The 16,688-nt window shown below is 39.0% G+C and overlaps 1 protein-coding gene across 4 annotated transcripts in view; it reads left to right on the top strand.

Annotated features, from left to right (window-relative positions):
* The window catches only part of ADGRA1 (adhesion G protein-coupled receptor A1), a 593,458-nt gene that overhangs the window by 357,390 nt on the left and 219,380 nt on the right, over positions 1 to 16,688 (top strand). The window contains exon 1 of one of the 4 annotated variants that reach the window (XM_019484193.2): positions 1,742 to 3,762. The exons of the other annotated variants lie outside the window; for them this stretch is intronic. The gene's annotated coding sequence lies outside the window, so the exon portion shown is untranslated. Of the gene's footprint in view, positions 1 to 1,741; positions 3,763 to 16,688 lie in introns of those variants that run through there. 4 annotated transcript variants of the gene reach the window in all.

The following is a 16,688-nucleotide window of genomic DNA, read 5'->3' as shown; positions in this document are numbered from 1 at the left end:
CCCGACATGGATGGCCTTGGACAGAACCTCCCGACATGGCGGAGGCTATGGATATTATTGCAAAGCTTGTAACGATAAGGAAATCTTTCGAGCTGACCCAGATGATAATTCGGCCCAAAGATGTGAATTATTAGGATTCCTTAAGGTACTGGAACATTGTTTGACACATCATAACGATACACTCCCAGTTCCGATCATCGCAATTGATTCGCAATACATTTATAAAGTTCTTACGGGCACAGCTTTTCCTTCTGAACATTTGAATGATTGGCAAGATATTTGGGAAACATTAACTAAATTCATGCACCTTCCGCTAATTAGGCACACTAAGTCCCATCGTCCAGATACCGATCCAGTGCATGAGGTAATTGATAAGTTCTTGGAAGATCCACTCCGAACCGACATAGTCCTGCCTGTCTCATCTACCACCAATCCTAAAGTAAATCCGTTCCTTGCATGGCTTCATGAGAATTGGGGTCACCCGGGACCAAGAGCTTGCCATCAACGTTGGTGCCGAACCCTTACGGAACCGGCCTCATATGGAGCTCGGTGTGATTGGGAAAAGGTAGCTCAGGCCTGTGAGATCTGTGCTAAAGAAAAGTGTCATAGAACCAAGCACCAACTTGGAGCTTTTGATTCTTCGCAGTTTCAAGCAGGAAAAGTTTGGCAGGTAGATTTACTGGGACCCCTCCCAGGGTCTAAGCCGCCAAATAAAGGACTAGTTGTTGTCGATTTGGGAACGAGACAGTTACAGGTTATCCCCCTACGGAAAAGCAATGCTACTGCTGTCATTTCTGCTTTGACTGCTGTATTTGCTACCTGGCAACCTCCTCATGAGATTCAATCTGATGGAGGACCCCCGTTTAACTCAAACGCTCTGGACAAATTCGCTCGTCTTCACAATGTAGTCTGGCATCTTCATTTACCGTACCATCCGCAGTCCAACGGTGTTGTGGAGAGACACATAGGTTTGTATAAGGAGCAGCTTCGCCTTAGAGGAGGAGGGACGTTTAAAAACTGGACTAAATTTAATCACGATGTCCTTATTTCACTAAACACCGCTAAACCGTTATGGGACGAAACTAATGTCCAAAAACCTCCACCTTGGGAGCCCAAGTTCCAACCTGACGAGTTAGTGTGGATTTCAATACCGCACCCCCATCAGTCTCATCCACAAGTTCACAAAGGGACAGTTCAACGGTCGGGACAATATCCCAATACCTATTCTGTCCAATTGGAAGAGAAGCCCGATCGTCCTCCTATTATCGTTCATCACAACTGGATGACACGTCGTTCCAACGTTCACCCAGTATCCTTAAAGTAAATCCAATTATGAGTCTTTTGTCTTGTGTTTTTGTTGTTTTTCTCTTCACAGGACTAACCTCAGAGAAGTAGTAATCCATAACCGCCCGGTGTAAGATTCATCGAGCACCAGATTGCAGTTCGTTCGAGTTAATAGAGTGGTGGTTATGAAGAAGACATTGAGACAGGGAATGTTTGTTGGCTCAGGACTTGCTATAATACTGTTTTCTCATTTTATTAAACATTTTATTGACATTGTCTGTTAGTAGGAGAGGACGGACTGATTACCAGACGAAGGAAATCCCAAGCAGATGTTCTGCAATCGGACGATGATCAACAGTTGTCGTTATATGTTTGAAGTTATTGTATTTTGTAATCTGTTGAAAGGACCGGTCTATCAAGTTGTTTGTATATATATATATGTATATATATATATATATATATATATATATATATATATATATATATATATATATGGTTGTTAAAGCTTTGCCAGGTCAGTGAGTCCCGAAACAAAGATGCCGGATGATGAGCTCATGTGTCTAAAATTCCAGTTGTGCCGTCGGCAAGGGGGCATGTCACAACCCAGTGGTTTTGGTGCCTCGGCACGGTGGAATTTTCCCGCCACATGAGAGCCTCTTGCAAAAGTAAAGGCTTTCTCTTGCTGCAGAAAACCCCGGTGCAAGAGAGTTCCCGCCATTCGGATGTAAATTTGTGTCCCGCTATTGGCCAGTTCTAAATTATGCACACGTGGCGGCTAGTAATTGGCTTGCTGGCTGTTTAAAAATTAGCGCAACTTCCGCCCAAGTCGGAGAACTTTGAGCACGCTGCAGAGTGCTTCTGAAGAAATCTGACTCATGGCTGAGCTAATCGATAGCCTGATCACCTATCGATTCGTCTCTCCATCGCCGAGCTCAATCCCAGATGTATCCCTTTCCCTGCCGGCCCAATTTGTAGATGGACGTGCTGGTCTGAGCCCTGCCTGAGCCCTGCCAGCTGGAACAACTAACATGGTTATTCAGACAACCGGACCGTTTTTCGTCGCAACAGCAAGCAACGTAAGTAAAGTTTTACAACCATAAAGCTTTCTCGGCCTCTCTATTCACCAGCCTGCCCCGACGAACGAGTAATTATTTAATCACCTCGATTCGGCTTTGGCCGTCCGAGACAGAGAAATGCCCGCCCGCCCATCTCTCCAAGGCTTTTGCCAGTCAGTCCCTCCATAAGCTTGTTGAAGTTGGCCTTCCTGAAGTGTAGCACAACCGCCCTACTAGTTAGCTTCCCCACCTTTCTCCAGACAGTTAATCCTACCAATAGGTGGCCACTATCCCTTAGGTTACGCTGCACCTGCAGATCCCCAACCAAGTCATCCCCTGTGGCCTGTACCAAGTCTAGTAAGGCATTTCCCCTTCCTACCAGGAACATGTACCTCCTGCGATAGGTGAAAGTCCTTTAAGGAGGTTAGAAACTTTTGTGAGCAGGCAGACCTGGCTGCCTGTTTCTGTCAGTAGATGCCTGGAAAGTTTAAGTCACCTATGATGACCAGGTCCTTTGAGAGCGCTGCCTCTGAGAGCTGTCTCGAGAATTCTAGATCTAACTTATCCCCCTGGTGTGGGGGTCCACTACCAAGTCCCTTTTACCCCAACCCCCCCGTAACCTGTCCCATAGTACCTCAATTTGCCCTTCTCCTTGGCCCAAATTAACTACAGAAGATGTATATTGCTCCTTAACATAGAGAGCAATGCCTCCCCTCCCCTTTTAGCCCTCAATGTCCACTGCCCAGTCGTGGGTAGAATCCCACCAAGTTTCTGTTAGACCAACAGAAACTTTTCTTTCTTTCTTTCTCTCTTTCTCTCTCTTTCTTTCTCTGTCTGTCTCTGTGTTTCTCTCTTGCTCTTCCTCTTGCTCTTGCTCTCTCTCTCTTTCCCACTATTAGTTTGCTGCAGCCATCATTTCAATGTTAAAAGCTAAAATCAAAATTATGCATAAATCATATATCCATCAACCGAGCAATGAATTGGAGTGAACTTTCACTTACTTTGATTTGGACTAAAGTGACATACAAGACATACGATACATCTTTGCACAGGGATAAATTCATTTGCATTTAGTTTTAGAAGTAGGAAGCAGAATAATGTGGGAAAAAATGAATTATATCTCTTCAGTTGGTAGCATTGGGTAGTTCTAATGGAAACAAAATGTACTTGCTTCCTTCCAAAAATAAACAAAAACAAGACAAAAAGAAAAAGAAAACCAATTCTTGTCTCCTCCAATGTGCCTGATTTATCTGTTTATGTAACATTGGGAATGTCTACATGTTCATTAATGTGCTTTTGGTAATGTGTATTAAATTTAGGTTGGATATTAGGAGGATTTTTTTACTATGAAGGTGTTCAAGCAAGGGAACAGACTACCTAAAAAAATAGTGAAATCTCCACCCCGGGAAATTTTCAAAAGCAGGTGAGACAAACACTTATCTGGGATATTTTAGTTAGGGATACTCTTGCCTTAACCAGGGACTTGGGCTAGGTGACCTTCTGAGGTCCCTTCCAACCCTACTTTCCTATGATCATTTTCCATGGGAAAACATCATAACATTCTGTCCTTTAAACTTATTCTAATTTTCTTATGTCTTGCTACCTTAGCTTTTGTGAATACATGTACAAATATTATATTGACTTTATATGGGGGTGGAACACATCCTAGAGAGTGGTCCAGGTCTCTAATTCTCATGTTTCTTCTTCTTTTCTTTTCTTTCTCCCCTATTATTGAAGAATTCTTTCCCAAAGTGCATTAGAAGATTGATTTATTTATTATGGTCAAAGAAAGCAAAATTGCCAAACTCCCTCATGTGCAATACGTTGTTAAATGGTAGCTTATGTACTAATTAAGATAAATCTGATGATAAAAATACACTGACATTGTAACAGTTAATAACACAGCACATTAATTGTCAAGAAATATCTTTAAGTGAATATAATATTAATTGGGATCAAAACTAGTATAATACTGAGTATTATGCAAGTGTTTTGATGGCCAGATTCTGGAGAGACATCAGCATCTTAAGATTCTAAATAAAAGTCTAGTGTCAAAAGACAAGGCTAGAGAGTTCCACAGTAAAGCACTCCCTATCCTCTGCCTTGCAAAATGGAGTTCACATAGCTGGCTTAGCAAGGAACAGGGTGCACATCACTAAGATCCTCAAAGAAAGCAGTGCTTATTGACCTATAAAGCAGAAGCAGGATGTGCTTCCCTGCAGTGCTCCTTACCATGGTTCTCTGACACTAAAGATAAGCTGTAATTCTAATTTTGCAGTAATGAGTGTGTGTATATGTTCTTTAGATGTGGCAGATTGTAAGACCCAGTGTATCTTATTGTATCATAGTTCTAGACATGAATTTAATACCCACAATTTGTTTTTCTTTATATTTTTCATTCATAGGCTCACTTTATTTTCACTCAGTACAGTGCACTTGATACTGTGTATCAACATGTACTTTGCTGTGTAGAGCGTGAAAGGAGCATCCGATGGAGAGTTACAATTGGTTCATTTGAAATGTTCATGTTGCACGAGTTTTCTGTATACTATCATCATCTACTTCAGCCATTTAAAGTAGGCAAACTGGTTTACAAATTTAGACGTCTTAAAATTTATACTTCCACTTCTTAGACCAGGGTGTGAGAACTGAGTGTAGGTGTTTGGGTGTATAAATTAAGCTGTAAGACGCCAAACATAGTGTTAGGCTCAGATGTCATGTATTAAATTGTTCCCAATTTATCGTATATTCATATATTCACTCCATTATAGAATATTTTTATTCATCTTTATATATCTAAATGTTACAAACATAATACTTTTATATTCTCTTTGAAGAAAGCTCAGAACAAAAAAGTATTATAGCACTGTATGGTGCATGTATTTTTGGCAGCACATTTTAAAACTTGATAGGCAATTTTAAGTAGATACACTATGGTTGTTTTATTGCTTGCCAGTGCTTTCTTGGATAAATTTTTGCAAGTAACAGCTATCTTGCAATGTTAAGAATGGAATTAATTTACCAACAAGCTTGTTGGCTACCAATTTCATCTGTTACATGTTCCAGTTTATGTGAACTAAGCTTTATTATACAGGGCTATAACATAATGGTTGATGCTCTCACCTGGCATCTAGTTTTCTTTTGGAAACTTGTCTTTCACAAGTGGCATTTTCACGTGATTGAAAGTATTTCCTGATTTTTGGAATGATATTTTAAGGTCTTTTATAGGTCCAGTGAAATGAATTCTAGGTCTCCAATACATCTGGGCTATATGTTTAACCAATTAATCGTTACTGTTGCAGAAAACAGTTTTCAAAATAGAATGTATGTGCATACCCATGCCCATGTGTGCACATTTAAAAAAAAACTATAAAATCTCAGGGTTCTTAAGCCAGCCTCATGATTTTGAGGGTTTGTGCCATGTGGCTGAGTTCGCAATACTCAGATGCTCCTTTTTCAGTGTTTTAAAAAGTTAGTTTTAAAGAGAGAGTATAAGCTTTAATTAACATGTTAATAGATTATGTGCTTAAGAAATAACCCTTGAACTACCTATAAACAGGAAAACTATCCAAAACATTCAAGAAGGAAAAAATAAAGAATAAAAAGGAGGAGATGGGTTATTCTGTAGCAGGTAAAAATTATATTGAAGGATTAAACTTTTTAGGGTTAATGCCCCAGTGAGACAAATTAGTACTAATTTCTTAAAATAAGTAATTATGTGGTAAGCTTTTTGGGAAAAATAACCATTATCTTAAGCAGACTTGCCAGTATAGGGTAGCTGACTGCAGTTGTAATCCCTCAGTTTTGTCAGTATTTCAGTTTTTCAGTATTTTAGATGAAATATCTGACATTTATATTCTAAGCTATGATGTAAGATTGCATGACTACTGTCCCTGTGGGTATCTCATACAGAGAGATATGCACTCTATCTCATGAGGCCATCTCACAGAAAGAAATTTTATGTAAATAAGTGTTGATCTGATTCAAGTTCAGACTGAGAACATGTCCTGCATTACTGAATTATGTATAACTCAGTGTATAATGTAATAAATGAAGGAAAAGTTGGAAATTACGGTAACTGAACTCTTAGTCAAAATATGCTGTGGAGATCTGTAAAGTGCTGCCAGGTATGGTCATAGTTTATCTACTTATATTACATATTGTAAAAATTATACCTTCAAAATTCCTCACTTCTAGTACCAAATACATTGTTGTAAACTGTTTTTTAATTGACTTTCTGAATTGCTAAGATTAGATTAACCATTTATATTTGATTTTAGAGAGTTAAGAACTTAGGATAGATATTCAGAATGCAGGATTTATATAGATATATATCTATATATACCTTTCTATATATCTATGTATAGATATATATACAATATATCTATATCTAGATATAGTACATCTATATCTATACCTATATAGATATAGAAATATCTCTGTGTGTATATGTATAAATACAGCTGCAAGTCCAATACGTTTGTATAGGAACTCGAAACAAATTCCTCCTTCAAGAAATTTTATTGATTTATCGCAAACGTTTCTAATACTTTTCTAGTTTGCCTATATCACAGATAGATATGAATTTAATGCTAACTTATTTAGGAATGATTTAATTTACATCTGTTGGCTTATGAATGAGTGGAGTCTGTCTACTTGATTTTAATAATGTTTGACCAGTTATCTTCGTCTTAAAAATGTACACACATGTATCTGATTTGTGTATGCACACTGGTTATCATTTGAACATGTAATTTAGACAAAAACAAAAGATGACATACAGCCAATACCTTCATTTTTTTGTCCATTGTACTTATTTATCTTTTAAACTGTACATTGTCTTTAAGTATGTGACAAATGGTTATCCTTCTAAACTAACGATATTTGTACACATAATTTTCTGTCCCGCAAAGCATCAGAGATCCACGTTTTGGCATACTTGACTAATTTAGTCTGCTCCATACACCAGCTGAGGTGAACTGCGCTGCACCATGTGCAGTTGTATAAGCAGCGAAATGTGCATCAGCGCACAGAAAATGGTGGTGGTGTGTTTTTCAGCTAAAACACCCCAGATGCGTTTTAGTTCAAAAGCGTGCCGCTGCCATTTTCTCAGTGCTAATATGCATTTCACCACTCATACAACTGCAAGCATCACAGCGCCAGGCACTTTTCAAAGTGCTCGGTGCTGTAGTGCTTGCGTGTGTAAAAATGATGTAAATGTCTACATAAAGTTTTCCAAGATTCATTTAGGCTCTGTAACTTATTTTTTATGCTAAGAAATAAAATCTTTTTGGCCTCCAGAAAAAAATTAAGCCACAAAGCCTAATCTGATATAAAGTAAAATGTAATGTTTTAGCTCAGTCTCTGGCCTGTGGGCGAGATCTGAACACCAGTACTATGTCATCCAGCCCACTGGGCTGCCCATAGGTCTGAAAATGTTGTGAAGGGGGAACAGTACCATGGTTCCCTGCTGCCAAATTTCCAAACACATGGGGAGTCCCAGGCCTTGTGTGTCAGATTGTGTGTGCAGGGGCCTGATCCTAGCATGCAGGGTTCGTACTTGGCCCCAGAGCTTGATCCTGGCATATGGGGCTGGGCACAGCAAGCACAGTGCCTGATCCAGGCACATGGGGCCAGGCAGGAATGACTGGTGCCTCCCAAGACTGCAAGGGGTGCAGGGAACCAGGCCTCAATCTCGGTGCACAGGGCATGGGGGCCTGATCCTTGCACACAAAGCCAGTGTGGGGTCCAATCCTTGTGTGTGGAGGACAGCTGAGGCTGTGTGGGGCCCTATCCGGGCTTGTGAGACTGGGCAGAGGCACAGTGGGGCCTGTTCCTGGTGTGTGGGTCTTGATCAGCCTACAGACTAGCCCCATGCTACTCATCTGGCCCCTGAAGCCAAAAGCTTGAGCAATACTGTTTTAGCTGATTTAATACATGCAGTTCTCATCCACATGGATGATCTTTCCTCAAATATTTTATGTTTTAATTAAAAAAACCCAACAGATATACAAAATTTGCTTAAGTAGAATGTCCCCTTGAGTTTGCATCAAGCTTTAATAATCACTATATGGCAATGTTAAAAGCTAATGATACAGTACTTTTGAAAGAAGCAAAGATATAATCTATTTAGATACAGTTTCAGTGTTTTACTATCCCACTGAAAAATTAAGCCTGAGTTGTAAAATACAACTTCACTTCATCAACCTCCTAGATACAAAAAATCATGGACTAAATATAGACCTTGGATTTATGACACATTATAACCTGCCTGACATCTGAGTCCCCAGGTACCTCTTCACTATTTAACTGCTACATTCATCCCCCTTCTCCCCACTCCCCCGCCAGCCTGTCTCTCACCCACTGACCCCTCAATTTACATCTTCACTGACTGTGTATCTTGTATATATACCAGCCTCTGGCCTCTTTACTATTCATTCCATCCAGGAAGAGCACACACAAATTGCAGACACTTCCTCAGCCTGACAAAGGGTTTTTAAACCCAAAAGCGTGCTAATTTTTTTTTTCCAATTATTTAAGTTTGTCTAATGAAAGATATCAGATTCACCCAAAGAACCTTGGGTACATAATGTTGCACTTTTAGGTCTCAGTGTACTGAATTATCAGTAGCATTCCTGCATTCTTTCAGGGTGTTGGACCAGATGACCCTTGAGGTGCTTCTTCCCTCCCCTCGTGATTATATGAATTTGAATTTGAACATGCCCTGTAAGAGAGAATTGTATAAAACTATACAGAAAAAAATGTAGCCTTAAGCAATTTTCTTTTACAAAGCCTATTTCTCTTGCCAAATTCATGAACATTTCAGTGAATGCCTCTCACACTGAGTTAATCAGAGTTGTTCTGTTCACTGAATTAGTAGAAATTTGAAAGTGTTTATCAAAATAACAGGCAGGTTCCCTGGCATTTCCTGCTACCTCATAGTGTTGGAATTATAGGTGAAGTTCTAAAAGATTTTGCTGGTTGAGTGATTTATCTTTGGAAGATTTAATGCCTTATTAAGAAACCTGAACAGAATGGTTCTTTAAGGGGTTAAAGAGAAGCAAACTTTAATTTGTGTGCAGAAAGCTGGTGTTGCTATAAATGTGTTTCTCCTTGGGGAAAGGGGTGAGCTGAAAATTGGGTAGGTCTTAAAGGAATAGGAGTGACAGCCTTACTCATTGCTATTGATTCATGTTACAAATACAGACCCCCCCCATATCTGTTAACTCCTGTTTGCATCTGTGTGTACATACATGTAGATACTTATTTTGTCAAAACTGCTAACAAAGCATCATTTAGTTTCCTACCATTAACTCTCATGCTGATATTTTTCCTATCCTTCCTATATATAACTGTGAAGAAATCCTTACCACTTGCTTTATATCTAAAGTAGACTTCAGGCTATGAATTATGTATGGACAAGACATCATTGAATTGTTCCTTTACTAGATATAGAATAAAGCCCCTCAGACCAAAAGTCTGATGAACCAGAATTGAAAAACACAATAGCTAATTCAGTATGTTCAGGTTATACAGTAAGGGTAACAGCTGTCTAGTTCATGCTTCACTGACCAGCATATGCTGCCATTCTGAGAGGAACAGAAAGGAATAGGTCTAGGAAGTATGACTTGACACCACCCCTGTCAGAGATTCTATCACAAAAAGCATCCTGTATTTAATTAACTTGCATTGGGGATCAGCACAGTGTAAAATATTTAAGAGTTGACACTCCTGCTAAATATTATTTCCAAACGTTGCACATAATTATCAGGCTCGTTGAACTGAAGAATTATTTACAACCATGTTCTGTCTTTAAACTTTTACCATTGTAGTCTTGATCAGATAAAAGCAATGCCCTATAAAGAGATTTGTAGAACATAAACTATACTATTTAACTGAAACTGATCAGTTAAATATGTACCTTTTTAGTTCAAGAATAAGTAGTTTCAACATGCAAACTAATTGACTAATGCTTCCAAATGAACACATAGAACATTAAAACTTTCAATTTCTCAATGCATTTGCAATGTGTTTAGGATTGCATTTCAATAAAATCTTTATTTTTCAGAGACATAATAATACTTGACTAAAACTTTTAGATAGCATACAAACAGCATGTAGGTATACTATTGGAAATAAAGATACCTTACTCTGGCATTTGGCTTCATTGGTAACTCTAATAACAAAGAGCTTTAGCCCTAGAATGCTTTACAAGATTCTTGGAGGTTCCTACAGTTTCATGATGGGCCTTCTTGCCTCTTAGTTCTTGCAGATCAGAGGGTCATGCCCTTCATATCCTAGTGATATTAACAAGCTGCATCTGTCACAATGAGTCAGCAGGGCTTAATGGGCTTCTTTATGGAGGGTTGTCACTTCTCCTAATAGGTCATGAAAAGAGCTACATTCATGTACATGAAATGTGTGGAACAGGTCAGGCTCCTAAGCACTTGTGTTAGATAAGAAATATATACCCCCATATATATATGTGTGTGTGTGTGTGTGTGTGTGTGTGTGTAAGGTGTGACCCCTTTAAGATCATAGAAAAACAGAAAAAATTAAAAATGTTGGTGGAGTCAGTCAAGGATGATAAAGAAATTAAATGTAGTTGTGCATTTTCTACTAGATGTCAGCACTCTAACCAGTCCATGCAAAGGGCCTATTCATCCTACCATTCTTAGTTGACATGCTTTTTTGATCACATTGATCACAGTGAATTGTGGTGAAGTCTAGTGATGTCTGAGTACCTGAGTATATAGCAAAACCATTTCCCTGTGCTCTCTGATCCTGATTTAAATCTATATAATAGTTTTATGCTGGTACAGCCAATAGAGTTATTCACCATACATTAGAGTCTGTAGTCAGTGCAGTTAAGGACCAGTAAGTTCCTAAAAGTCTGTTCATAGAAATAAAAATTAGGGCTGACAAACAATTAAAAAAAATAATTGCAGTTAATTGCGGGGTTGAAAAAACTAGTTATAATTAATTTCAGTTTTGATTGCACAGTTAAATAATAGTCAGCACCCCCACTCCACCACCCAACAGCTCAGAGCCCATGTGCCCTGTGGCTCTTCCCACACTATCACCAGCAGCAGCACAGCCCCAGCCCCAACCCTGGCCTGCCCCATACCTGCTCCAGACTTGCCCACCCATACTGAGCAGTGGCAGCTGCCAGGCAGAAGCTGCTGTTCTATGTGGAGGGAGGAAAGTGGCCCTTCCCCCTTGCTACTGCCGGGCCCCTCCCACCCAGAGGCTACACTTGGGCTGCCCTGTGGCTCCTCTGCACTGCTGCTGCTGTCCCGCTGGGCAGCCTGGAGACAGCAGTGACAGTGGTGGAGAGGAGCCACAGGGCTGCCTGGGCACAGGCTCTGGGCAGCTGCAGCAAGAAGGGCCTAGCAACAGCAAGAGGGAGGGTCCACTTTTCCCACACACTGAATAGCAGCTTCTTCCCATCTGCCACCACTGCTGCCACTGCTCAGTGTGGGCAGGTGGTCTGGAGCAGGCACGGGGTGGACTGGGGTTGGAGCTATGCATGTGGATTCCAGATAGTCCAGAAATGGTCTGCTACACCAGGCCAAGCCCGCAGGGGGCATGGAGTGGGCCATATTTTGCCCACTCCTGGTCAAAACAGATGTGTGCTATTAACACTCATTACAAAAATTAATGCGTTAATTTGTCTTGAATTAATTGTGTGCATTAACTGTGATTAACTGACAGCCCTAATTAAAATGTAAACTGATTAGGACACTACTTTGTCTTGACTACAACAGGAGGAATATTTTTTTCCAGGTAGTGAAGTGGTAGAGTGTTTAATTCATAACTAGGGACTAACCAAATTTACGGTGGAAGTGAGTTGAGCAGCAGCTCCTTTAATCTTCCAGGTTCCCTTATGTGCCACTCCCCCCCACCCTCACCAATTGGCAGAGGGGCCCCACCACTCGCTCCTCATTGGCAGGGAGGTGAAAACTGTGGTTTTAAATATGCCATCATTTTTACCTCCTGGATGGTCAGCAGCAAGCAGTAGGGCCACCAAGGCCCCTTAGCCAACCAGTGATGGGGGTGAGGGAGGCAGGAAGTGCACAGGGGAACTGGCAAGATTAAAGAAGCTGCCATGAATTCAATAGGCCCCTATTTTAGGTCCCTATTTATAACTGTCAAAATAATATTATAGGTATTTCAACAGAAATAGAAGCGGTGCATGCAGAAGATATCTGGAGTGCATAAGCATGAGATTGAAACAAAATACTTCTATGGCATAATTCTCCTTTTAAATTATGAACTTTAGAAATCTTTGATCATCTAAACTAGAGATGTCAAACATATGGCCCATGGGGCCTCTTGTGGACTAGTTGACCCACCTCTATGGACCAGATCCAGTGCATGGGGCTTGTCACCACAGCTGCTAAAGCTGCTGCCTCTGTGCAGCTCTGGAACCCAGGAGGTTAACACTGCTACCCCTGTCCTTCGCATTACCTGCTGAATTCAGAGCTTTTAGTTGCCTTTGGCAACTAAAATCAGCAGCAGGGGAAAGAGAAAGGCAGGAGAGAGAACAGCAGTGAGTAGCCAGCATACTAACTCCCTGGGAGTTCTGAAACTGTGCAGATGCAGCAGTTTCAGCAGCTATGGGGATTAACGTCACCTCTGTTGCTTGTGGGTCATCAAGGCCATAAGAAATCCCGTGGTCCAGATCTAGCCCATGGCGCCAAATGAGTTTGGCACCCCTATTCTGAACAATTGAATAAAAAATTTTGGTAGTGTATCCCTCCACCTCCATTATGTCCTCAGTTTGCTGAAGTGTCTGTTGCTGATATGGGTTTCTACCTATTAAATGTGACTGGTTACTCAGTAATCCCAAGGGTAGCAGAGTAATAAACAATTCTGGTAATAGACCTATCAGCCCAGGGACTTTTATTATTTTATTATTACTAGGCTCTCAGAATAACCTTTTTTCAAAGTAACAGAGACCTTTTGGAGTCATGTAGTGGAGAATGGAATTGTGAAATGTACCTACTGTAAGTAAGGTACACAGTTGTATCTCATTAATCCATTATATAATCTTGAAGAGTTAAGGAAGAAATATTGATTGATCTCATTAAATAAGTGGTAGAGTCAGGTTCATAACTTTATACACTAAAGGGACCATCTTCAGTGCAAAGCAGAAACAGACCAAGTCAGTTTGTTGCGGGGAGGAGGGAAAGGGAAGGGAGGGACACAGATGTGATTTATATAATTAAAACACTTTTTCAAATAAAAGGGGAAGAGGCATTTCAACCATGGAAATAAGAAGGCTACAGAATTTAAGGTGGTGTCTTTCAGAATAATTTGTTTTGATCTTTTTCTTGACTTGAGAAGGCTTGTTTAGTAGATATGATTTTACTGGTGCTCTCGTTAAGTCATGTAGCACTGGCTTTAAATAAACTTTTTTTACCCTAAAAAGTGAATACAAATAAAAAGCACTTACAATAACTTCAAAAAAATAGACAATTTAATTATAATTGAAAGTTTATTTTGGACTCAATCCTTTAGTAGAAAAGATGGTGAAAACTGATAGAATTGCTTAGCATCAAACTTTGTTACTTATACTCCAATGAGATACTTGCCAGAGGTGGGAGGATGTACCTTCAGAAGCATTGATCTCGGTTTCCATCATGAGACATGGAGGAGCACTCTCTTAAGGGATTTCATGGGTAAATGGAAAAAAAAAAAACACCTATTGCTCGATAACCTCAAGACCAAATCTTCTCTCACTTTCTTTTGAGAACACCTTTCAAGTACACTCAGGTCAACTGTAAAAGTAAATGATACCTTAGCAGGCAATAGAAATAAGTGCAATACCTAAAAATGGCTAGCACGTGAATAATGTACAGTTGAAGAATTAAATGTAGTTTAATCCTTTGGCCATAACTTCTTTATTTGCTCTCATACATGCTTTTTTCCCTACACAACCCACCTATTATCTATCCCCTGTCTTTATATATGCCCTTGCTTTGGCCCATCTATGCCAGGTCTTCTCAGGTTAATTAAACTAGCTATAGAACAGCTAGCATGGTAGCTTAGTAATGCTGCAATCATGTATCTTGATTATGGCCCAAATCATCATCTCTCACTCATGGTTATAAAAATATTTATACCCTAGAAACTAAATCACTCCAACATGTGCACAGTACTTACTTACTTACTGCTGTAACTTGCCCACTGAAGTCACAACTCAGATACTATGGGCAGCCAAGATTAAGTTTAAGAAATTCATATCTTGACAGAAAAGGGTTTACAATTGACTTCTGGAATGTATCTATTTGTACTTTTAATTGTAACTGTATGCTTCTATTCATTATTTAAAATTTAAAATGATCTTTATTTTAAAAAATAAAACACAGCTCATTTTAAAAACACAATAGCTGCAGCCTTACTTTTCCTTGCTTTTGCTTTTAGAAAATGAATGTTTTAATTTAGCACTGTATTTAATACATACCATAACAGAATACTAGAGAATGTTGACTTAACCTGGCAAGTTTGAATCCCATACTGCATGCTTTCATCTGGAACCAGAAAAAGTTCACCCTAAAAATGGATAAAGTATATTATAGCAATATTATTTATGCCTTCCTGAAAAAAAGTTTTTATTTTTCATTTTGATATTCATATGAGTACTGACCAATTTCCTCCTCATGTTTATGTAATATGTAGTGATATAAAAGGTTAAAATTATGATGAGTCAGAATACAATATCTAGTAATTGCTCCTTGAAATACTAAGTGCTTTTTATTTATGAGATTAAGAAACTTTTTATTAAATAGAAATTAAAATAATAATTCTAGCAAGTCCTACTTTACACAAATAAGTGTATCCAACCAACTCTGTGAACAATCTTTAGTTACAAGAAAAGAAAGACAAAGGAAAACTCAAATTAATCAACCTATAACTTCTCTTACCTCCATGTCAAGATTTCCAAATCTAAGAGACTAACAGAAACTCAACTGTAAACTCACTATGCACAAACAGTATAAATTTCAAAAGAATTGCTATGTTATTACTCCATTCATTAGTTATTTTGACAAGATGGGTGATACAAGCCCTTTTGCAAGCCAGAACAAGCCCTGTTCAACCTGTCAGCACTACTACATCCTATTTTAGGGTTTAAATGGAACTTACCTAGTTCTCTGCATAAGGATGAAGAGATCAAGGGAATAATCAGAACCTATGAATGGTGCTCAGATACTGCTATGTGGGGGGAAAGAGTGGAACGCTTGGCACAAAAATATAAGGCAATGTTGTAATTATTGTGCAAGTGGACTGACCAATTAAAACTGAAAATGACTCTTAGCCACACCTTTGATAAAATCCAAGCCCATTTGTAGACATAAGCACCATTTCCTAAAACTTAACTGATTTGTATCACACAGTTCAAATCAAATTTCAATTTGCATTAAGGGTTAATAGATAATCATTGACCATTGGGGAGGTTTTTGTGCATTTCTGCCCTTCTGCAGTAGAGATGGCTGTGGGTGTCTGGTGCCACACCTGGTGGTGGGCACAAGCACCAGTAAACCCTAGGTATCTGCCATATATACATATTAATTAATACAGTTTTAATTGCCTAGTTTGGACTGCCCTAGTCTGCATTAACTTTAATCCTCATTCAATGAGGATTAGTTAATTTGGACTGGAGCCAATTTTACTTCAGACTACAGACATCCACATGTATATAGTAATGGATGTAGTCCAGATGAAACCTAGAAAAGCGTAACCTCTGTAAATGGCTCAAATGATTGTCATTTATTTTACTGAGAAACTCATTTTTGAGAGGGACTCATGTTTGAAGAAGCTGTTTGCTTCCTTTACATTCATTAAATAATAGACTAAATGATGGATTATGTTTCACGTTTGTGTAAGTGCTAAACTGGGAAGGGTACAAGATGTGTTCTCTGGTGTGTCTTGGCTCCAAAGGGATTATTCATAGAAGATACCTCCTTCCTAATGTGTTTGCAAAGTCAAGTTCTAATACATTATATTCTACCGTAAAGTAAAAAGTGATGTACATCAACTTAAATCAAACTATTCCTCATGTGGTCTTCAGATGGTGAAATGTCATTCTTTTGTTAGGTTTATTTAACTAGAATGTTTATATTAGTCAAAAGGGTGGTTCTTTTGAGTGTTTAATGTGTGTTTCATCTTATCTCAATATTTTGAAAATGTTCATATATAATCTTTTATTTGTACATAGGCATGAGCCATTCATGCTTGTGATAGTTATGCACATTGAAAAATGAAATTTCCTCAGAGAATAAGTGAAACTCAAGATCAAGGACATTCTACATGAAAAAAAAATCTCTTTTCAATCTTATTATGTTG

The sequence above is a fragment of the Alligator mississippiensis genome, chromosome 6 (assembly GCF_030867095.1).
Source record: "Alligator mississippiensis isolate rAllMis1 chromosome 6, rAllMis1, whole genome shotgun sequence".
Classification (NCBI taxonomy): Eukaryota; Metazoa; Chordata; order Crocodylia; family Alligatoridae; genus Alligator; species Alligator mississippiensis.
This window is presented reverse-complemented; position numbering and strand designations above follow the sequence as displayed.